Below are 26,809 nucleotides of genomic sequence, written 5' to 3'. Positions count from 1 at the left end.
GTCCCCGGGACACGGGATACTCGGGAAGGAAATTCCAGCGTCGACTCTCTTCTGTGTTGACGAGCACCGCGAATAGAAAGAGTGGAAGAGAACGAGGGCAAGAGACGTCCACGGGGCATGCAAGTTCGTGCAAAGTTGACTTAAAAAGTCAAAAGTAGAGAAGGGGAAAACGAAGCGAGCCAAGTGAACGAGGAAAAACGAGGAGCGGGCGAGCGTACAGCCGCCGTCTCTATTGGAACAAACTCTTGTTATTCGAACAGAAACCGCTTCGAGCATGGTATATTCGATAAAATTCACGGCACTGTGCTTCGCTGCCGAAGCAATTACGGTCGCGCGTACTCTACGCGATCTTTCCCAAAGAAATCTCTTTTACTCTTTCTCTATCCTCGTTGTTTCGAGTGTCCCCTCGATCGAAGGGGAAACTTCAACGAGCATTTGTACGTAACGCGATTGTTATATTTTCTTCTTGTTTCTCTAGCAACAACGTTTCAGCCGGCAGAGAAACTTGAGGCGACGCGGCGCGTCTACGCAGCTCGCAATTAAATCTCCACCGTGAACAATATCGCGCGCAGATAACGCCGCGACGTACGTCGCATGTTTTCGCCAAGTGTCGCGACGCATTTACAACGCGTCGCGGTTACGAGCGATAAGCCGAGTTACGAGTTTCGAATGGATGGGCCTGCGTCTCTGCAGCCTCCGTTACCCACGATCTGCTAACCGAACCCGTGCTTATCAACCAAGTTGCGAATAATAAAGATACGCCGGTTTGCGCGTCGGTATCGCGTGTGTACGTACCGCGTTCGTCGTGGTCTTGCCCCTGTTTGTCCTTGTTGAAAGCGATTACATCAAGGCTCTTAATTAATGCTCCTTTTACGAAACATTAACCACGTCTTTCAACGTTACATCGGTTCAAAGCCCGTCACTCTCGAACGCTCCAAAGCTATCGAACGGAGGCGAAAGTGTGCGTGTCTACAGATAAGATATCGCGATTCGAAGGATTCGAGGCGTAAACGCATTCCCCTTTTCAACTACTCCCCCTGTTAAGGTTCGTGAAAACGGACCGTCTTTGGATATAAAATCCGGCCTGCTCTCCGTGATCTCTTCGATATTGCAGAAACAAATTCCTCGATTTTGGTAGAAGGAAAGGAAAACGTATCCTGTTAGAGTATGGAAACGTTGGTAAACCGATCAGGTGTCTTTCGTAATAAAGACAGACGCAGCCGGTGTTGAAAGAGGCTTGCAACGAGCGTGTTCGACTCTTGCATAATGCAGCGGCCTCGGTAATGCACATTTTAATTACGTTAGGTATGGAAGGTTGGGCCGTCAGCCGCTGGTATATAGAATGCGAACACTTCTGGTTTAACGGCTACGTATCCGCCCATTATCGGTCCAGCAACACGGAAAATCAAATTCGGATCCGCATTAGCCGGCTGACGAAGGTTGCGCGCGAGGAGAGACCTGACCTCGTATCCAACCCGGTCAATGTTCCATTGCACTCGGTTAGTTCCACTTTGTAATCGCGTAATCGAGTCAAGCACTGGGAAAAAGTCGCAACGTGGCGGTTCCAGCGGCGGGAAAGTCACACCGCCGGAAATTCTTAAAGGGGACAGAGCGGCCAAGCTTTCGTGCACAGCCTCGAAGTCATTTTGTCCAGAAAGCTTTCGCCGCAATCCCGTTGTATTTTCTGCAAATTCCAGAATTCCCCGGTAAACACCAGGATTGGCGAAGTAATTAACCGCAGTTGAACGAAAAGTTTCGTCAAGTTCGGTAGAATGTAAAATCGATTCGCGCGTAAATGCCGCCGCTCCCAGGTAAACAGCGTCGGTTTACCCAATGCTAAGGCTGGCTTATAGTCGGCCGGATGAATAATTAAGCAATGGACCTCGTAATTCTTAACGCTAACCCTCGCAACCCTTTCTGTTCGTACCTTTCGCGTGGCTCGCTGTAGCCGGAGTTTCGCCGTGGCGCACGATCAAATATTAAAATCTCGGCGGCGAAAGACCACAGCTTTTTACGACTTGGCCCGTGTCTAGACGCGAAGGGTTGCTTCCAGGAAGTCGACATGGCCGCTTCTCGCGTCTCCCTCTTTCCGTGGCGAACACACTTTAATTTCTATTTATTGATTTTTACGAATGACATAAATTCCCGCTCGTCAGATAAATTTTCGCCCTTCCACGGAATCTCCCAGTGGACGAGTTTTCCCGTGTTTGAATCGTTAAATTTCAACCGATCGAATCTCTTTAAAGCTGTGATCGTGTTCTCTCTGGCAGAAGCAAGCAGACGAAACTATTTGGAAAGTTAGAAGAAACATGTGAAGCCAGATTGTGGTCAGCTTCGCAAATTGTTTGATACGACGCTCTGTCGCGCCTTAAAGTAATTCCGCTTCTTTTGCTGTATGTCCTTTTCTCCTTTTTCAGTCCATCTTCGACGCGCGTTCTCCCTCGCCAAGCTGACTGCGAATGGTCGCGTTATGATAACGCAGCCACGCATCGAATCGTGAACGGAAGAGAGTACACGAGCCACGTGCACGCAACCATAACGGAGATTAGCCAAAGCGCAGAACGCGTTAACGTAGTGCACCTAAATCGAGGGTTTATCAAAATAATTACGCGTAGTGGTGAAATAATAACCGAACTGTGTTTCTTGCTACTGGTTTGTAGAAATCTGAAATTCTCTTTAATATGCTTAAAATAAACTTACAGAAAATCTTTTACCGTGTCATGCATAGAAACTCGTCTATACAACCGAATCGACTGTAACAAGCTTAATGTACATAAGTACACGAATAGTGCGTGACACGGGCACGTGACCATTAAGCAAGACGTTATCGTAATACCGCATTAGCGCGTAATACCCAGTGCGGATATTATAATAAGCGGCCCTCAAGAATTCGCTCATTACACGTCCATAAATCTTCTGCCTTGTTTCGTTCGTTCAACAACCATTTTCTCGTATCCGTGTTACGTGGTGTGTTTTACCGGTTTAAACGCGTGCTAATACTCCAACTGTAGCGACATTTTCGTTAATCACATTCGAAACACGAATTCGACTCGACATCCTGTCAATGACTCATCATTGGAAGTTGATCCTGGCGTTAAGCGGAGATGGTGAACGTAATGAACTGTAAGCCGTGCAAGGACTGTATATTTGGAGTTGCAGGAGTAGCCGGTTCCGCGTGTATCGAGCAAGTCCTACGGCAGAACCAGGCCGTTCATAGAGAGAAGTTAGCCCTCGTAATTCAGAGTTCACGAGGCATTAGCATTTAGTGGCAAACTGTGTACACTAAACACGGATATGGTTTCATCACCGACGCTGTCCGTGTTAGTATCTGTATTCCACGATTCATGAGATGAGCTATCGGAAGGTCGTTTATGGGTTGCCACAAGGAAGGTCGACCTTTGGTACGGCCGGACTGCCTTGAGTAGCTGGATACAGCTGTTGTAGCGTTCTATCGGCGCATCAAATGCCGCGTTAGTTCTCTGAATTACTGTAACGGTAACTGGCTAACGCTCTCCCCGCTTTCTATCACCTATACGGTGTTCAATAACGAACACGTTCTCCTGACAGGCAGACATCCACGAGTGTTCCGTAGCTCTGGGCTTTGAAGCTCGACACGATTTCACCTTTACATGTTGCATGGTCTGAGAAACGAGAAACGCAAATTTAATATCCCAGCCAGAGCGTGAACTGTCCGATAAAGCGGCCGGAGCTGACAAGCCAGTTCTTCGTTAACGTCTTTCACGAAATTCTTGAAACAAGCGCGGACACCAAGTTCGCCCCATAAAACCAAATTAATCCGGATGGACAAGGATATTCGCTCGGGTCGCACAGCCTCGCAGATCCTCGCAATGGCAAACACACGGAGCCGCTATATCATCGGACGCGCGACACGTCAACACTTAGTCCTAAACTCTCGGTCTACGAAATGCGAGAACGTTTCCGGCGGATGACGTGTCTCGTTGCCGTGGAATATTGGACACGGAAGTGCAGCCAGCCGGTATTTCGCGAATTGCAAAGCCAACCTAGTCGGAAGTCAGGCTACAACTTACCCTTTCGCCACAATGCATTCCCTCGGAGCAGCTCGTAGCGTCGTTGCGTTTTCGTCGGATTTTAGGATTCCCGTTTTCCTCGTTATCATCCGCCACTAATATCTCGAACATTGAAACGAATTTTCATCGAGTGGAAGCTGAGCGTTTCGAAATACGCTGCGTTCGGTGGAAACGAAGAATTACGTCGTCGTCGCGAAGAAACCGATGTTGAAACCCGTTCCAACTTACCGAAAGACGAGAGAACGTAGTCGAGATGCGTGCAACAGGGCCGTCGCTTGCTCCCGCCGATCTCTTTCCCTGTCCTACACGCTGCGCCGTGATCCGGCGAGCGACAAAGCAGGCGTATCGCGTGATTCGAGCAACGAAGAGCAGTTCTCGGTCGTGAAACGTATGCCGCTACATGCGACGCTGAAGAATTCGCCGTCGAGAAGATTCCCAATTCTCTGGCGAATGCTTTCGGTTCGCGCAGGGAGGCAACCATGAAAATATTGCAAGGCAACAAATAAGAACGTGCTTCTGACATTTGTGGAGTGCCCCGTGCTCGGTATCCAGCCTGCGTACATTTCCCTTGCACCGTCAAAGGCAACGAGTTTGACCTAGAAACAGAAGCTCGAGCTACTTGCCACTTAAAAAAATTTGCCGAAATTGCTTCATCGACGACTCTCTCGACCGAACAATTGGCGAGTTTCTGCGCAAGTAACGTTTTGCCGGGTAATTCGATAAAAGTATCGTTCGCCGTTCATCGGTTAGGAAAACATACGCAAGATTTCACGAGCCAACGATGCCCGATTGCGTGAGGAAACGGTTCGTTCTCAAACAGGAATACTCAATTAATCTAGCAACTCGAAACGAGACCGAAGGCCGTCAAACTCTTTCCTCGAGCACAGAAACATTTTACGTGATACTAATTAGTTACGGGAAGTGGAAACCATTAAAGTATCGGTCGTGCCACTTGAAGAATTTCTTCGCTTAACGAAGCTTAATTAGTCACCTCATTATCCTGCCGCGCGTTCCACAGGCCTTAACTTCTTATAACGTTCTATTTTAAATTTATTTGCCGAACGGTAGAAGGCGCGACCAACCGTTCGGTTTCGGCCTGGGTGTTCTCGATCCGCCGCGACGTAACTTTCTACCGGGGACAAATTGCCCGCCGAGTCTGTCGATCGTCGAGCAACCGAACATATTGCTTTCTAAATTTATCCGGTTGCGAGTGGATCTCTGTTAACGAGATCGCGTCGTAAGCCAAACACTCTTTTAACCGCCACTACATGCTGGGTAAACATTGTGTGGTATGGATCAAAGCGAGTCGGTCTATTATTTGCCGGCATCGGTAAACTAACGCGACATGGCGAAGGGTGCCACGTAGCCATCGATCATACTCGTAATCTCGTAGATGTAAGCGATCAGATGGTACGAACGTTTTAATTAAACTTAGCAAGTTGTCCGTCGAAGACAAATATAGGTGGCCCTGCGTTAATCGACAACGTATCTCCATCGTTCTCCCCCAAAACCAAACGATAGTTTATCGGCTAAGCGTTTTTTCTCCGACGTTTTAATCTTACGGAAAGCATCGGGATCGGGCAGGAAAGTCGAAATAGTCGATAAGGGGCGAAACGTTATCATCGATCGAATCCGTTAATCAAGATAATTGTCCGATAACCTACGCGCGGTTTTAGGCAATCTTTCGGCTCTGCACTTAGGAATAATTGCATTGTTGCACGTCGCGCCTCGTGGATAGGAGCCATGTTGGTTTTAGCGTCGATGCTGATGACGCTGGCCAAAGGGAGAAGGGGAGCCAGCAACCGGGCAGGGTTTCGAACGGCTGGCTGATCTGATTATGTTAATGCATAGCGGACTCTCGATTGATAATTGCATCGGGGATCGCGGATGCGGAGAGCTTGAATGCCATTCAGCCTACACTTCTCGTTCCCGGGAGTGATTATCTATGCTAAACGCTTGGCTCGTTAATCGTCATACGCTCGAAAGGACGGTCATGTGCGTGTGCTGCGTGGCTCTTTTTTTCGCTCGCAAACGTTCGATTTATCGGGGTGCCTGTCGCAGCGGACAATCAGAGAGAACCGTACCATCCCGCGTTTCGTTCCAATTCGTCGGCAGCTGGCAGCTGAGCTTCTGGAGAAATAATCTGTCATCACTTTGCGCACATGTCATAACCGATAGAGATTAGAGCTCTAACGTGCAAGAAGTTACTGTCCTATTACTTACACCTCGTCGTTTCATCGTGTCTCAACGTCTCGCGCAACACCTGCCGTTTCAATTTGTCTAACGACGATCCGAGGGTGCAGTTTGATCCACGTTGATCCAACGCACGTTTAACGAAGTTTTACACGGTCGAATTTCTACGGACAGAGGAAAGCGCAGATTCGGTAAACCCGAGCGAAGGGAAGTCGAACTTTTGTTCCCATTCGAATGACAGTCGGCCATCCGCGACGTAATTGCGGTCAGGATTTCGGTGACGATTCGCGCGTTACGAACAAAAATGGCCGTGAACCGGACCGTTAACGAGGAAAGAATTAAAAATAACGGTGACCCGGTTGGCTCGTGCGCTACCGGGACACACGCGAGCGCCGCGTCTGTGCACGCGTGCCAATAAACGGCAGCTTTATTGTTCTGGAAATTAGGGGAATCACGAGTAATGCGGTCTTTTAATCGCACGCTGCATTGCGGAAAGTGCGCACCGGACTTTATCGCCGTTTTTACTACTCGCGCGACACCGGCCGCGAACTATAATTTAAATTTCAATCGGACTTCAGCGTCCGCAGAGCGGCGCGAATTACGAGACGCTTCGTAAAACAGGCAGTGGAACGGCGAAATATACCGATGTCGCCGTTAGTGGCGCCATAAACGCGGAAACTGCGCACTATCCCGTCCGAAAATTATAGTAATTGTCGCTAATTTGACTGTTTAATTAGTCAGCAACGCGACAGAAGTATGCGCCGGAATTTGTCAGGGTCCACACGCGTCCGGCCGTGATACGCGCGCGATCGTTCCGGGATGACGTGTACGCGCATCAGCTCATCGTCCCCGCGATTATTTAAAATTCCAACGAAACTGCGATTGCTGCGTCGGTCGTGCTTTAATCCGTCAAGCTTCCGCGTCGGGTCTATCCGCTGCGCGAGTTTGGAATTCCCGCGCAACCGAAGATATTTCCGGAGCAACGGCTTAACTGCCGGAAGCCCGTCCGAACGAAACGTTCCTTCGAACGCACTTTCGACCAGAATCGAGGCTTTTTATTTTTCGTTCACGGAAAAAAGAGAGCTTTAACATGGGTGAATGACGTCAGAGCGGACGTCGAAACGGAGAGAGAAAATGGTATCGGAGCGACACACCATATTACGTACCGCAGAGGCCAATGTTGTATTTCGCAGGGTGCAACTTGGTTACCTCGGTTGCATTAATTTACCCTTTGTACACAATTCTTTTTTCTTTTCCTCTTTTTAGCACGCTCGATCGGTCAATTTCGAATGCAAAAAACGCTGGTGAATCGAAGCAATCACTGGCCGACAATGTTTGCGCAGTTAGGCTGACTATGCGCATTGTTTTTGCGCTCTTTGTCTCGCTTGCTTTTCCCGTTCTTCTTTTTTATCTTTCCACGTACAGGCGAACGCGCGTTCGCGTGCACACACCCCCGCACACGGTCACTCTTTTTCTCTTTGTATCGTTCTAGTTTGGCCGGGCACCGTTTATTCCACTGTTACGGGCTGTTTAGCCGAATCAATCTCCCGGCAGCACGTGGCTCCACCGACGCCTCTCACCCCCGCCCACCCCCTGCTTCGGTCTCTGGCCGGGGGAGGAAATAATTAAAAGTTAGTGTTTACCAAACGAAAGCAATCGGTTGCCCATCAACGGTAACAACTGGATTCAATTATAAAACTAAACGCGCCACCGCTGCCGCTAGCATCGCCGCATGCTCCACCCCCGTCTGCTGACCGAATCGAAGGAAACTGAACGACGCGACGAATCGACGGATATTTCCATTACTGCAGAAGGTAAGTCGAGGGAAACCTGTTAGACTTTCGCGAGAAGACGCAATGGATTTCTGATCCATCGCCCAACCCTCTCCCTGCTCGTCCCATCGAACCTCTTTAATTGGAAATCCACGTGACAATGGCACGCCTTCGTCTTCGTCCACCTTCGTCTCTCGTCTTCATCCCCTTTGACTCTTCTTCCTTCGTTTTCTCATCCTTCTCGCGTACCCTTTCTATGCGACTTCTTACTCTGATACCACCACCACCACCACCGCCACCGCTTCCTTCATCTCCTCCTCCTCTTCATCCGTCACTTCTTTCTCTTCTTCCGCTCGGTCGAGAACGAGAACTCGACTTTTCTCTCGAGAGAGGAAAGTCCAAATCCGAGAATCTTCAACGACTCCGATCTCCGACGGCCATTCAGTCCGTCTCGACTCAATCTCTGGCCGTCGAAGATTACTGGAAAATTTCTCGTTTCGTTCTATCCGCGAGGCGTTAGGTAAACCCCTCCATGACGGCGTTGCTTTTCTTCCAAAGGTGAAAGTGTTAAGACGAGAACGAGGAAGAAAAGGAAGTCACGTCGGGGAGACTTAATCTCCGTTCGATCGGGTAGATCTCTAATCTGCTTTCGAACAGTGATTCACGACTTGGAAAGGGCGTCGGCTAACTTAAACAAATTAATTGGAATGCCGCAATCGCCTTTTTCTTCTCTGTAATCTCCCTTCTTGTCTTTTCTCTATCGCGCACTCGATGGCTTTTTGTCGTCGATCAGGGAACAAATATCATAGAAATCATCGGTTTTTCTCTGCTTGGTGAAATAACGCGTCCAAGTGGTTGGTGTGCCGAGGTCATCGGCTTAGATCGTTAATCTTGCCATGGAAAAGATTGCTACGATGCTGGTAGAGAGAAACGAGATTGGACTGCTCGTCAATAGACTGCGTGCCAACGATCCAACCGCGTTCTCCCAAAAATCTTGCGGCGTGTGAATTAGGGTCGAGAGTGAAGGATCAAAGGACACGTCCAATTATTGGCTGTCGCAAACCTCGAGAGTGTAATGGTGGGGAAAGTGCGTAAATCTATCCCTTGCTGGAAATCTTTTCCTTCCTGATTGTTCGTCGGTATACAAACAGGAAATCCAGACCGGAAAAGCGAAACTTTTGTCGTCTCCTTTTTCCTTTTTTCGGCTGTAACGTACGTCCGAGAGAAAAACCGTTGATTAACCAAGAGAAAATTGAAATTGCGATGTTTCGATTTGTTTTCTCTCCACCTGTCGTGCCCGCATCACGCGAGTTTCGGGTTTTTACGATTCTCGTCTCTCGGTAAAGTTTGTTCAACTTTTTCACCGATGTAAACGGCACAGAGCGTTGGAAAATGCAAGAAAATAAAAGCGAAGAGAAATAAAGGAGAGCGAAAAGGAAGAAAATTTTTCAGAGAAAAAGACCGCGACCAAACTAGAACGTGGATACGTAATATTCCGGGATCGCGAAATAGAATGAAACGGAATAAAAATAAACGGCGACGGGGATTACAACGGAACGATACGCGGAGCCGATATTATGCGGTATTTAAAACTCGATTATTGAAACGCTCGCAGGCCGAAACAGCAAATCCATTTACCCGATTCCATCGGACACAATGTTTTTCGTACACACGGTCAAACAAATCGTTAGTTATAATTCGAACGGTTACGCCGCCGCGTGGTTTACATACCGATCGCAAACAGAATTCCGATTTGTAATGTTGGAACCGGATCGAACGATCGTCGGCTGTATCAAACGAACGTTTAGACTGTTGGAAAATCGCGTCGTGATGCGTTCTAACGAATGAAAACAGGTAACGCGGTTATTGTAGCCAGGCTCCGGGCGAAAATATCAAACGGGCGTCGCTAACGGAACAGCGCAAATTTTCCATCTTTAAAGGGAATCTGTCCAATGCTTTACATACGCTCGCTCGTTCGCACGCGTCCTGGTTTGTCCGATTCGAAGATAATTATAACAATGGCGGAATTCCCATTTCTACACCAATTCGTGGCTGTGAATGACAAATTACTTATTACCATCGCTTCCGTGTTTCCCCGTGATCATCGGCAACGACTAAATTGCGACCCAAATTCTCCGGCCGACTAATTGAAACGGCTTCCTTTGAAATTTACCGTCGAATTTCCTTTGCAGAATTTGCCCCAGCTCGCCTCCTGCTCCCAATCCCCCAATAATATGACACGGACAAGGTAAACGTGAGCACAGCTCGATGCACGATCGGTAGCACATGCCACGCGACAAAGAACCGATAGTCGATCACGGCGTGTCGATAATGGACCGTGTATTTGTGTGCTCGGTAGAGCGAGAAAAGCGTGGGTGGCAAGGAGAATCGGGCCGGTTAAACCAAACAGCAGAGAAAGAAAAGGAAAAAGGAGGGAAGACGAATGAAGTACATTTCTAGTGGAATGTACTGTTTACGTACATCGTAACACGCTTTCGTGTTACCGACTTTGTACTTCGCCTCCCTCTTGCTACGCTCGAAATTCGCAATTTCACACTCCCGAGTATATTATTGTCTTTATTTATCGATATACGGCTGAAGTCTATTAATGTGCATAAGCTGAAGCCTGCGAAGTTAGACAGCATATGCTTCTTACGATCGCATTTATACTCAATCGAACAAAAAATCCAGAAAATGCTCGCAGAAAGCGAAACTCTTGGAAATTGGAAATTTACGCTCCTAGAGAAATTTGTCTTCCTAAAGCAAATGGCTTAGGATTTATCGATAATCTTCTAGCGGGTACGGGAGAAAGAATGGCACCGCGAGAACCAGTTTCGGGTCGAAACGTGGCCACGTGACGTCGTTATAAAGGTACGGGCCTACAGATCCGTTCAGGATGGAACAAAGATTTTCCTGGCACGTGTACTTCATGAAGAAGATCGTATCGCGTATTATACAAGAAAATGAGGCCTCGTGGTAAAGAACGGTCGATGAGAGCTGCAGGTTCACGTGGCCCCGGCGACGAAATAACGAAAGCGATCGATCAAGCACAGCTTCTCCGGTACGCCGGCTCTTTCGCAACTTCATGCGAAATATCGCAAAGTTGCAAAGACTGGCTATTACATTTGGCTTGATAAAAGTTTAAGAAAAAGGAAGTATCCTTTATATTTTCCCGATGGTATCGATGGCCGGCTCGATACCTCTGGGAGCAGTCGATACACAAAACGCTGCAAGTATTTTCACAGCTTCGCGATGTCGGACGTAGTATAGCTTTATTAAAGTAAGAATAAAAAGAGATCGTATCGCGTTCCCTGTTTCGCTTTCTTTCTCCTTTGGCCGCTTCTTTCATAAAGTCACGAAAGAAACTTTTCCAATCTCACCGTTACAAATACCAGGTTAATCTACAATTGCTCTTCCTTTTTACGCAGACGGAATTGCCCGGGAAAAGGAAGCGCAACTAGATTTTTTAGTCCCTCGTACGTACATTCCTTGTTGTATTCTCTTCTTGATACGTCTTTCAAAATTTTTGTTCTTTTCAAATGGAACGAACCGAATTGTAGGTTAGATTATTTAAAAGACGAAAATCCATTGTCTGGAAATCGAGATCGCTTTCACGTGCCACCTAAACAAAGCGAGATTTCTTTCGAAAAGGACGAGAAGCGGGAAAAAAGAACGATAAAGAGCAGCCTGGTGATCGATGGCCGTCGATTCAAGAATGCGTAGCATCCATAGCCGTTTCTTTTGAGGTGGCTCATTTCCTTCGCGAATTCTCTGTCGTTTTCTGCTCCGGCGAGTGGGCCGGGCTTGGGAATGTCGCTTAATTTTAGCGCCGCTAGAGAGAACGAATGGCGGTCTGTGATCTCTGCGGGACATATATTTTCACGTCGACGGAACGCGTCGAGTGTGCGCCACTGAACCGCAACGCCACGCGTCTCCGATGTTATCGGTCTGGTCGCCGACTGGATATCATCGGAAAACTATAAAATTTACCTAGCACCGCTCAATCTTCCGTAGAATCCGCGAAACCTCGGCGTAATTTATGCCATATGATTTATAACGTCTAGTTTACGAGTCCCGCCATTCTCGCGCTACCTCAAATCCTTTCAAACGACGACTCGGAATGGAATCACGTGCGTTTGGCACGTCAAGAACGCTTAGACAAATATTGCACATAAAGCGGTATATGACACACGTTTTGGAACGTAAATGCTCGTTACCGCGATACGATGAATTGCCTGAGAATTGCGCCAAAAACAAACTTACCTCCGACGATCCTTTTCAACGAGATGTTCAAAGAATAAGTTTATTCGGTTAACCAAGTGTTTACGCAGCGTTCCGCGTTGAATCGAGTTGTTAAGAAGGTCTTTGATTCGGCGGCAATGTAGTCGGAAACGCAATTGTTATCCGGTTAGGTGGTAAACGGCGGAACAAGTTGAAGTAGCGCGGCGTAAAGGGCGTCTCTGGTTGAGCGGGCCGAGAGAGACGCGACGAGTGTCGCTCGAGGCGGAGCGAAAAATTTGAATGCTCGCCGCAACAGCTGCACCGAGGAGCATCTGAAGGTGAGACAGAATGCCGAAAATGTTGGCCGCGTTAACGAGCACCCGGGGAGACGTCGACGACAAAACAATTCCGCGGGGAATGCGCCAGCCCTAACTTTATTTATCGGCCGGCCGAACGTAGCCGACGAGGATCTTGCGAGGCGTGTCCCGCGGACCGCGTATCAATCTCTCCGCCGCTGTCTTTGATCTGCTAAAATAGCCTGAGCCGTTGGCAGAGGTTTAACGCGCGGCGAGCACGGGGTCGACGGGGATTCAGCCGATTAAACCCGGCCACCACGGAAAACAGAAAAAAAATACCTGAGACTCGCAAGGACCGTACGTTGGGAATACGAGCGAAGTGAGACGAAGAGGACTCCATTACAAAATTTAGAAGATCGTCTGCTCGAATGTTTATTAAGAGACAGAGTGTCGCGAGTTTGCTGTATAATCGACGATTATTGGTACCAAGATAAGAAGAATAGAAAAGAAGAATCTCCGGTATAAATTATCGAGAAATAATTTTCCTCGTTTACCGATACACGGACGATGGTTTATTTCGCGTGCTCGATCGAACAGTCCCTGATACCCTCGCAAGCCGCAAGCCAAAAGAATGAATCAGTCTACGACGGGGACAAAACCAACAGGGGCGGAGAGGGCGCGGCCAAGGAAGAATAAGAAGAAAGGATCGAGCGTGTTCTCGGTAACCGGCTTAGGTCGATGCAATTTTCGCAAGGATCCATTAAGGAGCTGGCTGCAATTAGTGGGTGCCTTAACAAGACCATTGTCGCCCAAACCCTTCGCTGTCTTCCGCCAGGATTCCCTCTCGGCCCTTCTATTCGGGGACCACGCGATTTTACTTGCGGATTTAATTTGCCTTTTTCGTAGACACCCCCACCCGAACGAAACGTCCGTCAAAGGGGTGGCTGTGGACGAGCTTTCAGCCGGGATCCAATGGGTAGGATGGGTAGGGTTATCGGTCGAGCTATATCGAGTTTCATTAAGCGCATTGTGCGCCTGCTGGGGGTGGCTCGTCACACAGGGGTTGGAGGTGAATGTCGAAAAGGAACGGCGGGGAGAAAGGGCGTGGAAGGGTTGTCACGCCAACCAAATGACCTCTGCTGTGGGGGGGGGCGAGGGGTGGAAAGACCCGATGCTCGTGGCAAGCGGTAATTTTCTCTGTTTACCCCATTGTTAACGTACCGTGGCCAGCCGTGTGCGACGGTGACGCGATGTTGAATTAAAGGTATACCTGTGCAACGGTTGGGCCTGCATTTGCATGCGTTTACTCTAGCACCCTGCGTAAAGTGATCGTGCTAAGTCGACCTCTCCACGCCATTATATCGTTCGATCGTATTTTCGCTACACGATACAATTTCTGCAAATTCGAATTTATTAAATCGTCGTCATTACATCGCAACGGATCTGTGTATATTCGAAAATGTAACTTCGTCGAATTTAAAATACAAGCAAATGGTGGTAACGAAGCAGAAATACGGAGTTGACGGTGCAGAGCGAATAGAAACGAGCAGAATATCGTAACGTGGCGATTCAGTTGACGAATCAGAGGCACGATCGTTGGAGCTGACGAACAAAGGGAACAAGCGGCGCGTGGCGATAGAGGTTTTTCAGAGATTTCACAAGCAAAGCAGATGAATCGCGGAGCGCATCGTGGGAAGAAATCTCGGTAATGGGTAAGGAGAACGAAGTACCTGCTGCGTTACTCTCAATGATGATGGATCTACTTATATCGTGCACCGCGTCCCGGAGTGGATCTCTGCTCCGTGTTAATGGGTGGTGCGCCGTGAATGCAACGTTCCTTCAGTCGTCGTGCGCTTAGCGAACGCGTATCGCTCTAATTGTGAACGATAGTGTACCGTCGTTTGCATCGCTCTACTTGTCTACTTTGATAAATACCTCGGCAGATTCGCTGTATTAAATCGCGGAGCCACGGTCGGTCGTCTCGATAACGATAATCGATATCAGCTTAGCGCCGCTATTGCTCGATAAATAACGTAAACGTTCCTCTTAATTAATTCTTAGCCATCTCGAACGCGGTATAAACATGCGGCCGACCATTCTATTAACGAATAACAAGTGCACCTGGCGCGAATCACGCTAATAGGGAACGACGCCGCTAACAGAAAAACTCTCTGACGCGATTAAAATAAACTCCACCTAATTGTGACAGGTGTTCGTTAAACTGACGTCAAGTTCCGAGAGATTAAACATCATCGCGGCTGAATTAACAAGCGGTCTGACGCGATAAAAATGAATAACAACGGCCGCGAGACCGTACGAACGGGCGACATTCGCTGGTATACGCCGCGCTGGTTGATTGTATCAATTAGAACTCGCTCTGAGCTTCTTTACACAATTAATCTTAACGCAAAGTTACTACCGCAAAACGAGCAGCACGTAATTGTCCGAATGACGAGTGAACAGCTCGAGAGACAATTATACGGGCTCACTGGTGCCGCACCTGAAAATGTTGCTTTTTCCACGAATTAAACGCGACCGAGTCGAGATAAAGAACGACGCACGGCATGTATGCCATAAAGAGAGCGAGGAAATGCGGAACAGATTTTACGACTGTGCTCTATTATCCAGCTAGATAGAAGGTGAACGACACACCCACGCCGAGCACATTCCTCGGCGAGCTCAATTAAAATCGCGCTTGCTTTTCTCCCACAATGTAAAATCCAATTTTATTTCGCGATAGAACAATTTCCACCGTAAATCCTTCTCCTTTCTGCTAAATGGACTTCTTGCGCGACAACCCTACGGTTCCTTCGAATATATTTGCAAATGACAAGATAGCTGGGAAAAAAGGCGACGACACGCACGTTTAGCTATCATGGAAGAACGCACCACGCCATGCTGAGTCAGGATGTCTCTCGTGGCGATGGGAGCTGACCGCGGCTGGCGGCGTTAATGGATTTGACAAGATTGAATTATAGGCTGCTTCGTCACCGGCAATACGCTCGAAAAGGGACCAGGCATCGGTTCGCACATATCGGCGGCCCATTCGAAAGTAATGGACCGATCCTGGAGGGAAAGATTCGGCGGACACGCGACCGCTGTCGATAATTGCTCGGTGTCGAAAATTCCACGTCGATATTTCGACGAAACGCGGAAAAGCGCTGGAACCCGAGGGGGGATTGTAATGTAACCAAGCACTTTATTGCCAGAGATTTCCTCCGTTCGAAAGGGATCGACTTTACGCGATCACGATTCCCATCTCAATGGAATTTTTCAAGTTTCCCGGCTTGTCGAACCGAAATTTACGGAGTTGAAGCATCGCTTGAGAATACGTTTAGATATAAATCAAGCGATTCTCGACGCGCTATATTAGCTTGCTGCTTAATGGAGAAGAAATTATTTCTTAGGAGCATCTGGATCAAGATGAAACGCACCCAAGGAAATTAGAACCTTTCTCGGTAATTAGGAAGGCCGCGTGCAATTTCTCAACGAGACAGAAGGTAAAGGCACTTGCTTAAGAGAATGAGAGCCGAAGCACGACATTCAGTAGCAGTATTTCAGTTACTTTCATTAGAGTCTCGCCTCCGCGAAAGGCGTTGGGAGATCGGCCAGAACAGAAACGCTCTGACCTCAATTGGCCTCAAACAATTTGCCTGTTGAATTAGTCTTGCCAGAGTTCTGCTTGGTAAGGCCTCGATACCATATACGCGCATTTCGGCTGCATCCAGACCTTACCGATGTAATTTTCCTATTGCATTAAATTCTCGAGCAACTCGTGTCGCCGTTGTCGCTGAATCGCCATACAGCTTGAACGAACGAAAATTATCGGCTCGTTGCATCTTAAACGAGGAAGTTAGCGTATCACGGCAGCCGACATCCTCGCAATTCCCCGGCAGAAAAGGAAAAACATCGTAGCAAATAAGATGATACTAGGAGCGTAATTGAATCGTCGTTGAAGACGCATCACGACAATGCCACCGGAGGAGATTGGCACCGTTAGCGCTGTATCGCTCCGCGGCATGCGGGTAGAAGCTTATTATTGTTTGATTAACAACCCCAGGAGTTTGTGATATTTCATAAGCAAGCAAAGGGTTGCGCAACGAGATTGGATGGCAAATGTACACACGTACATATACAGCCGCCGGCCTAAGCGCAACGCTAGACGTTTGCGAATTTCCATCCCTATTTCTCTCTTAACGTACGAGTACGTAAACGCAACGCATACCATCCCACCAAAAGTACACAGACTTCCGTCCTATTTTTGCCTGTATCACTGGCAATTTCCCGCGATTTACCACGTCCCTCTTTTCCTAACATTAATTTCGATCAAATTCGAACGAAACGAGGTTACGTTTCGACTATGGATTATAAAGTTCGTTGCTAGAGTATAAATTTTCCTGTTGACTTCCTGTTCGCTACATTTTTTCCCCCGAATACGCTTCGTGTAACGTAGTAATCGATTTTTGTGCGCCAACTAGACGCAGTATAAACAAACGGTCAATGTTGTAACTAATTGTAAGTAGAACATGTAAACGAATAAACACGAAAATGTCAATAAACAACTTCGAAATGTAAACAAACAAAGCTTAGAATGGCAATTCTCAACTGTTGTCAAACCAATTCTACAATGTAAGCAATCGAACAAACTCAAAATATGAGCAATCGTGTTAAGATATGTGTAAATGAATCTTTCGAATTCGTAGTTACAGCATACAAAATATGTACCGTCGATCAGTATGTTACATGTCTATGCATAGAGTAGTTGTAAAAGACTAAATGGAAAATCGTACGATAACGGCGGTTGCACGATGTGTATTAAATAAAATCTTTGAATCCCGTGCGAAAATTGAAACTAGAAACCGTGGAGTGGAAACCATAGCATTGCCACTGCTTTAGGCGTTTTCCTTTTCAACGACTGTAAAGTTAAGCGAGATGTTACCGAGGTCTGGCGCTGGATTTCGCTGGTTGTTACTAGCTTCGCTCGAAAAGACCTCGTTTCCTAGCTACTTCGCTCTCGAACGTTTCTATATTCCTAGGAAAGTTGCGCCATACTTGAGCTCGCAAAAATCCTGCCAGTACACACAGCTACCACGGCTGTTTCTTCGTGTTCCATCCGGCTTCAATACCATTTTCGAGAGTCCTCCACGATTTCTTTCCCTTCCTGGTCCGTTTCCATATCTAGGGCACTCCGTCGTGAATCGCGACAGTGCATCGACCTCGCAACATCAAACCCGTCACGAGGCTCGATCTCCCGTGTTTCTCTTCGGTCGAGCACCCAGACTCTTGAATCTTGGACATTAACGCTTGGCAATTTCGTCTCGCCACTTGACTACTTTAACGTGACGCTTAAAGAGTTTACACGCTGGTGTAACCTTAAAAGTCCTCGGTATACATCTTCGCGTTCGCATTTGCGCGATACTGAATAACCCGTAAACGTCAGACCGTGACATTCTTACGGTTGCTTTCAATTTTCAATGCTCGTGTTCCAATACTCGTGCAGTTAACGTTGAGAGAGGTACGAATAGATCCGATAAAAGCTTCTCTAATCGCGTTGACATTGCACGGTTTGTCGCAATAATACACTTGCTGATAGCCAGAGGGGTTTGTGAATCACGAAGTACATTCGCGGAATGATACGGTTGAAGAAACCGAGTTCACAGATTTAGGGGAAGCACAGGTATTGTTAACCAACCGGTGGATACATTAATTCTACCTTCTTTCCCTTCAAACGAAACCATTGGTCCCTTTAGGGGAGTATGTTGACACGAATTAAATACCAGTGAGTGACCCGCGACACGGCTGTTTTCTCCACTTTGTGCCACAATCTGGACGCTTGGGAGCAGCGAATCGTTATTTTGCCAGTTTAACGAAATAATTATAAAAGCCTTTGAGGATCCTCACCGGCTACGAACACATAAAACCGTTGATAGACCTATACTCGAAAGTGATAAAATGTGATTCTCTTGCATTTCTACAGCTTCGTTCTGATCCAGAAACCTTTAGATCGCACCAACGATAACAAGGTGTATATTTTGTGATTTTGTGACTGCAATAGAAATCGGGAATGAACGCCTCGTCATAAATGTATCGCGTATACGAGAAACAAAAATAGTTTTGACACATCGTTAACCGTTGACTGAGCACGCACGCCATGTAAAAGCTCATACGTATTGCGACTTATAAGAAGCAGATTGGCAACGAGCCAGAAACTATGCGGTCGATGGTTGCTTTCAAATTTATGTTTCTGTAATATCCGCCATACTTTGGCTCCTTACCCTGCGTTCGAATGGTCTTTTTGTTCGTTCGCAGACCACCCCAGGTGAATTGACGTTTCGCGAAAGAAAGTTGCACGGCAAAGAACGACGCGTTTCGTGGAACACGGATCGCGTTTACATTGTCGATGAAACAGCGATCGAGAATTTCCACTTAATCCTTTTACGCCGCGTCGACGTCCGTCATCAATAAAATTGCGCAGATTTTTCATAATATTCGACAGTGAAAAGTATAAACACCTGGCAAGTTTCTCCCTATCGACAAACGGAAATCTGAGAAATGGAGTTACACCGTTTCTCGATCTCGAGTCGTTAAATATCATTGGAAAAGTAGGTCGCGTCGCGAGAATAAGAAGAATCGCTTGCTTCTTAGAAAATAGAATTTCTGTGGAAAAGCCATATCGGTTCTCGAGAGGCAAAAGGTATATCGAATTCGCAGCGATAACGAGTCGTCGATAAAATAAATTTGACGTTACAATTTATCGATACGTTCTCGTCCTTTCGTCATTTCTTCCTGCCCCTCCCTTGCCCGTTTCTTAACACAGGCTGAATACAGTCGACGCGAAATCCTTCACGGTGCCGCAAACTTCGGCAAAGAAGTACGCGGCTACATGCACACGATCGACTTCCTCATAATATTATAGAATCTCGAGGGCAGGTAACGAACCAAGTACTTGTCCCATAAGTAAATCAGTGTAACAAGCCGGTCTATCCACCGTTCGAGCGGAAGCTCGCAACGCTTCGAGCCGGAACGAAGAAACCTCGAACTTCTTTCATCACGCCTCAGCGAGTTCCTGCAATTCGATTTAAGGGTCGATCCCGTTTGAACCACGGCTCCGACGACAAACGAAATCTGGGCCGATGACGAATTTAGAATTTCAAGTGCCACACTGACTCTACAATCTGAATACTTATGACACCGCAGAGATTTTATAAGGTATTACGATCACGGTAAATAATACTCTCTCGCTCTCGAATCAAGCTCTTGAAATGAAAAGCTGTACCATTTACGATCGATACCAATGTAACGATACCTTAAAAGGAAACTAGAGATTCTAACGATTCAAGATTAATCGCGAGATTAATCGCTTAGCCTCGTGTGGCCTTTTGAAAAGTTTGCCAGGACTGCAGGACGAGCTCGATAGCCTTCGGAGTGATAAGAATAGAGCCGCAGAGAAAATCGAAGGAAAGACGAAGGCGAGGTTGAAATAAAATGTGAGGCCATAACTATCCGGCTCCGTATATCTTTCGGCAACGTTATCTATCCCGGTGGTTAAGCCAGACGCAGACATAACGCCCTTCCTTGGTCGTTGGTCGGCTTAATCCGCAAATCCCAGGGACATGTCCCGATCCATTGGCCCGGATATCCTAGAACGGCGGTAAGTAAAGATCCGAACCCTTTCCCTCTTCCCTGTTGATATAACCTTGACTCGTCGCCTGGCGCCAGACTGCGAAAATAAGGTGATCGAGATCGGTGTGCCTTCGCTTGTAACCAAAGGACCATTTAAATCTATCGAGTTGAGTAATTTACGAAGACATCGCTTTGATCCAATTTCAAGGGGTGCATCCCGCGTGGATCTTTACCCTTTTAGCGCCACCGTTTAAGCGTTTGCGTCAAATTTATCAAAGGTTATTCGCCTGGTAGGAGCAGCACGAATGCTCTATACGCTCGCGATCTATTTCGCGATCTAATTTAAGTCACCCCGTTGACTTGGCGTTACTTACGACCGTTAATAATTGCCGTTACAACGTCCAGAATAGATCATCACCGTTTTCTGGGGTAAAAGAATTCGACGCGACAACGCAACGAAATTTTCTGTCGGATCAACGCTATATTTGATAGCGCTTGATAGCGAAAAATATTTCAAGTTATATTTATTCAGATATGTGTAGTTTTGTGTATTACACTAGATTAGCCGCGTAGTAGTAACGCACATATATGAGTATGAGTGTGTTGGAGCGCGTACGTGCACAGCGTCTCATAAAACAGATGAATACAACTGTTCCGTTGGTAGTGTGGTATGGAAAATGATGAGGCAAAGAAAGTGCTGAGACGCGTGCAAATGTGTATCGACGAAGATCTTGTAAATCACATATTAAACAAGTCTGAAACTATTTTGATATCAATTGTAAGTGTAATCTAAGTATTCCTATACATTTATTTCGGCGATTAAGATGCACAATTGTCAACAATATTTGATACAAATTATCTGTTTCGTTCGGCGCTGCTTTGCGATTCACTTGTACCTCTGAAGAATACACCTATGTACGTAAACGTCGGGAAACTCGATTCGAAATGTAATTTCAATGACGGGGAACGCTTCCTCTTAAACGTCAGGAATACCTTATCAAGCAGGAGAACTGCTCCGACGAAACGACGCTTCTACAGTATATTCGACCTAATAACTTTCGATTGCGAATGCAAAAGACCTATAAGCACTCGTGGCATGTACTTACCGTAACCGAGCAAGTTTACCGCATGTGCGAAGTTTCTCGATCGATATTATCAGGAAACTTGTCGATGAAATTAATTGATGCTAATACCGTAAAGAGAGCCACGTCATGGTTATTAGCTGCAGAAGTCGCCCTAATGGCATACTTTGAAGCACTTGAACCGCCAGTCGCCGCGAGTAAGATATATTTTAGTCTCATTCCTCATTCTCTGTGCGTGGCATTCCGGCGAGCTAAGTACCCGGACAAAATCTAGCGAACTCTAGTTCTAAGCCTGTCGTTTAAAAATCCCGATTTTCGACCCTCTACGATCGTTCTACCTTCGTACCTACCAACCAGCTAACGGTTTTTCGTAAATAATCGGTGGATGAATAGAAAAAAAATTCACGAAAGAAACGAAATTCGAATCAGGAGATTAAGTGGCAGTTTAAACCGCTTTTACCGAACGATGTCATTTCTTTGCAACACCCGAGCTAATCTGCATAATAATATCGGCGGCGATTAAAAACGTCTACGTGTATCCGCAGGGGCTGTAAATTAATATTCCAGTGAACTTGAGCAAGTGGCTGGAAATACTCTCTCGGACGCGGCAAGAAACTCGCTAAGTCCCGAGGGTTTCATTAAGATATTTCGACCGAGCAAACGAGCCTTGCTTATTAGAGTTTTCGGCATTAATTAGTATACGACAGAGACGAACTTTGAGCGCCATTTGTTTCGCGTAACAGCCCCTCGTTACTTTTCGCTTCGAGTCGTGCAAACGCGTGTCATTATCCGCCATTACCAACGACTTTCTTCCCGACGTTAAAAAGCATACTTAACGAGCGTGACTTAACACCGTCGCCTTTCCTATACGATGCCCCTGTACACAGACGGAAATATTATCAGAGCAACATTGAGTTCTGTTAAAACGAAAGCCTTCGGAAATCCTTGGAGTTTCTTCGGGCCAGAGCCGAGTTTAGTCAGTCGGCGAATCGATGGCTTTAATTAAGGAAACGTCTTACAACGGGATGGCTAGGTGTGGCTAGGTTAATACCCTAATGTATACGCCACCTACATATGCCTGTATTCATATTCGTACATGCACGCGACACGAGATTACATTCACAAAGGACGCCGCAGAACCGACGCATTTCGAGCTGTTCGCAATGCTCCTTACAGCAATCGACTTAGCAGGAATAGTGCTTTCCATCGTGGCATACTCCGCCGATTCGCGCTATCTACAACGGTAACTTCTCCTACAATCTCAATCGCGATGTAATCCTCCGAGCGTGAACGCGAAGCGGTAAGAAAAGGAAAATTCGGCAAGGGAAGGGAAAAAAGAGAATAAACGGAGTTTTGTGAAATGAATTGCTTATCGACCAACACCTCGCGGTGGCCTATAAAAGTCAGCCAGGTCCTATCTATCCACCGTACAATCTCCCGTTGCCTGGAGGCTCTTACATCGGTTTTCGATCGTAAAACTATTCCGCGCTAGATTTCCTGATTTTATTTACGCTCCGTAAATTGAATCGTCCTTTTTTTTTTAGTACTGACAAAGGATCGTGTAAATTCGTTTACATACGTACAGATGAATCGTTGTGTATTTAGATCGATGGAAACACGACCATTCGCTGGTACGATTTTATCGAGTCTATCTACGTAGGAACATCACCTTCAGTGACGTTATTCGACACTCAAATTCAGGTTTCCACGGAATCGAGTCCGAGAGCGATTTAATCGACATCGACGGCAGGCAGCCGATCAGGACGAAGCCAAGCAGCGAAATTGGCCTGCATCGGGGGCGATCAACAACGGTGCGTGAACGACGTTGTACACGCATTTGACACGCACACCAAGGGGTCCCGTGACGTGTCGTACCGCCTTGTTTCCCACGAGTCTGTTGGAGGAACGGGGGCAGCGCTTGAGGAAGGACGGAGAGATCCTGAGAGAAACACATCGAAAGAGAGAGAGAGAGAGAGAGTAATCCGCTTAGCTCGTCCGCACGCATGCTATGCAACGTCTCTCTTACATTAGAGAGAAGCACCACGAGAATGCATGTAACATGACCGGAGATATCGAGGATGGAAATAGAGAAGTCCAGTGCGGCGGAAAATCGTGGAACATCGTGATTTGCACGCGTGTCATACGCCTCTCAGAGACGATGATTCATCCAGAATACAGAGCAAGCTAATTTCTAGAGATTATGACGCTTAGAAAGATCTCGTCTGTGGATAATTACGATAATTGCCCTTAAAGGTGCGGCTTCTCTCTTTGCTGATTTTCAATCGGTGCGATGTAGCTACATATACGTACGTACATGCACGGTGTGTATCAAAGGAGGAGAAATGGTTACATTGGCTTCGTTCCAGTTGTCGCAATTTTGTATCGTACGCTGCCGGACTAGTGGCGAATTTTTTTTTTTTTTTTTTTTTATCGTGTATTTAAGTCAAGGGAATGATGACCAAAGGGTTTTCGAGGGGCCGCGTTATTAGTGGACTCAATATCCTGAATCCAGTCCGATACCTTCGGGGTATTCCACGCAGTTTGACGCCGGATATGAACGACCGATGTCACGTCACTGACAACGATAGATACGTTACAGGCCGTATTTCGACTATTTTGATATCTGTCAGTCGGCACGCCGGAGATCTGACACCTGTCGAAATTAATCGAGCATAGCGAACACGATCGATGAGAAATTTCTTCGAGTAGAAACGATTTCCAAAACGTAGTACACCGTGTGTTTTAACATTCAGCCTTGGCATACCAATTTTCCGATCGAATTTATGTATCCGTATCTCGGAAGGAAAGAAATATGATAGCATAACACCGAGTAAAGGTACACAAAGAAGCAAAATATCGAGCGAGCTACATCATACGCTATCAGTGATAGGTTAAGACTCACGTTCGGACCACATTGTTCAGGTGTTTGCTTCTGATAAGCTAGGTTATATGTTTGCAAATATGTATAACCAAGAAGAACAATTTGTAATGAATCAAAGACAATTTCATCGTTCCTGTATTCAAATAACTCTACAACGTTGTTTCTAAATACATATCTCTCGGATTTGTCGCCATTGTCGCGGCGCCATTAAATCGTATTGTTCTTTTGTGCTATGTATATTTGACGTACAATACACAATCGCATCGCATAATACTGTATATAATTATTCCGTACTCATCTCAATAAAACAGACGTCTCGAAATCACGATGCATTACAGTATTACACGATACCACGAACAATTACAAAGTGATCATCAAACACTGTATTATATTGTACGTAACTGTGTATCTACATGGGAGTACGCATGCGACGCACCTGCGATCCGTAGAAGAGAGTTGGTAGCAATGCGAGAACGCAGGAACTCGTGTTTTCCGTTCCATCCATGTTGTATCCAACTGCTCACAAAGGTTACGATGGATCGTAAATACATTTATGCCGCTGCGTGCTCACACAACCGTTCAACCACGTTCGTTTATATACACGCACACTATCTAATGTTTCACAGTTCGGCTGCACGGGACACGGTATTCTAACATACGGATCGCGTAAACATACTTCGACGTCTCAATTAAACTTAAGCTTCGCTACACGAGCGCGCGTCAATCGTGCACGATTTCACTGGAAACCGTGGTGGAAGTAAGAGTCGCGAAAGTCGACTCGAAGCCCTTCGAGTCGTAATTCACGCCATCTCTCGACCTAAAAAATAACGATTCGTCGTTTAGTTCGATAATAGTTTCGCACTTTCTACCAGCGTAATCGCGTAATTAATTTAATAGATGGGAAATAAGTATGTGCGACATATAAATAACAGTGACCACGACAAACGAGGCGGATGGAAAGCATTCCATGGACGGCGTAGTGGCGTAGGAAATGAATAAACATCAACATTACGGTGAGTTTTGTGATTTTATTGTTCGCAGCTTTTGTGCCACCATGATGCATATGGCGTCATGTTCGTTTTCGAACGTAGCTGCTTTTATCTCACGATTCAATTCTATATCTGACCTATAAACCCATAATTAGACTTCGTGTGCACAATTGCACGTTAAAATAAACATGACTTTTTATCGTACATAATTGTACGTTTCTCATTTACTTGTTTACCTTGCCTGGGAAATGGCTCTCTGGAAACAGTTCGATATTTATCCGTTTTCATTAAGTTGTATTAATTAATTTCCATCTGCAAGAGGAACGGGAGTAAAGGGAAGGGGCTGAAGAGAGAGATGGAGTTGATATGAAAGTTCAGGATTGCTATATTCCACTTCCCCTGTACCCGATGTGAAATCTATTTCGCCATAATTATACAATACTACGATAGCGTATATATATCGTTTAATTTCTCGCAAGAAACAGTCTTGAGTCAGTTTGACTCTCGAGTAAAGAATTAGCATGAAAAATACAAATTACGTGCATATGTATATACATATACGTAACACCGACTGTGTATCCGATAAAAGTAATGGCGGTATTCCATTGAGCGTAATTCCGACGGTAAATACTAGGTGGGAAGTCAACGATTGCGTGATAGTCGTGATATCTGCCACTAGACTTTCATCCTCTGTTCGATGTACACGAAAACGAGCGCGGGTAATGGATCCATTCGTGGCATGTAATTCGAGTGTTTCGCATTATCCACTGCAAACTCGTGTTCGTGTACATCAGCACGAACTGCATTCGGTGCAATGGGCCGCAACGTGCAACACAGCCTGCGCCAATGCATTGATCTTGAATCGGTAAACTGACTGGAACTGGTCATGAATTCCCATGATTCCGCGTCGATACGTTTTATCGTACGTAGAAATTGTTTTCGCTAGCTAACGACCGTCCGTCATGAAATTTCTGTGCTCGTAAGAAAAGCCATAGGGTGAATACCGAAGGGGGCTGATTTGCATGAAAATGTTTCGTTCATGATAGCTCTATGACCCGTATGTATAACGTATAAATGCGAAATTACGACCAACTATATTTTATGACCCAAAAAAAAAAAAAAAAAAAATTCCATAAAACTCGCTCACGTTTCTGTTATTGGATTATTTGATTTTTTAATTTGCAACGAACCACTGTATGAAATTTGTTCACGATATTTCAAAAAATATCGATGGTCAATCTTAAAAACGTATAAAATTTCCATACGTTCTGATTGTATTCATATCGTGCAAATGAAGTCTATAATCGTAGTATAATTCGGAATACATTTTTTTCAAAACGGTAATTTCCCAACGTTCGATTCGATGTTTAGAAATTACCTGGATATCTAAGGGATGCTAGCAATTACCCTGCGCAACTATAATATGCCTTGTATGTATGTAATTGCTCCGGGAAGCGAGAAAGTGAATATGTCCGCAGACGTGTAACATTTAGAGATTACCTGGATGGTCTTAATAATTGGCTAAAGGCATCTTATAACGTTATATATTACGTATAATCGCTAAAACGTTATTACTGTAAAGTGCTTGAAATATCAATTTTCCGCAACCTTCTTGTATCGAAGATTGATTAAATTTAAAAATTACACTTACATATAATGTATACAAAGGTTAATGAAACATAATGAAACTCAAATTTACTTCC

The 26,809-nt window shown here is 46.0% G+C and overlaps 1 protein-coding gene across 7 annotated transcripts in view; it reads left to right on the top strand.

Annotated features, from left to right (window-relative positions):
- pxb (putative Hedgehog signaling attenuator pxb) overlaps nt 1-26,809 on the top strand; it is a 227,620-nt gene that overhangs the window by 35,296 nt on the left and 165,515 nt on the right. For 2 of the 7 annotated variants that reach the window (XM_069126044.1, XM_069126042.1), the window contains exon 2: nt 7,735-8,056. The exons of 2 other annotated variants lie outside the window; for them this stretch is intronic. The gene's annotated coding sequence lies outside the window, so the exon portion shown is untranslated. Of the gene's footprint in view, nt 1-7,734; nt 8,057-24,791; nt 25,131-26,809 lie in introns of those variants that run through there. 3 more of the 7 variants (XM_069126039.1, XM_069126041.1, XM_069126043.1) reach the window with 2 other exon arrangements.

This window comes from Bombus flavifrons, chromosome 13, assembly GCF_040668555.2.
Source record: "Bombus flavifrons isolate JBK064 chromosome 13, iyBomFlav1_principal, whole genome shotgun sequence".
In the NCBI taxonomy this organism is placed as follows: Eukaryota; Metazoa; Arthropoda; class Insecta; order Hymenoptera; family Apidae; genus Bombus; species Bombus flavifrons.
The sequence above is the reverse complement of the archived record's forward strand: the minus strand, read 5'-3'. Positions and strand labels throughout refer to the sequence as shown.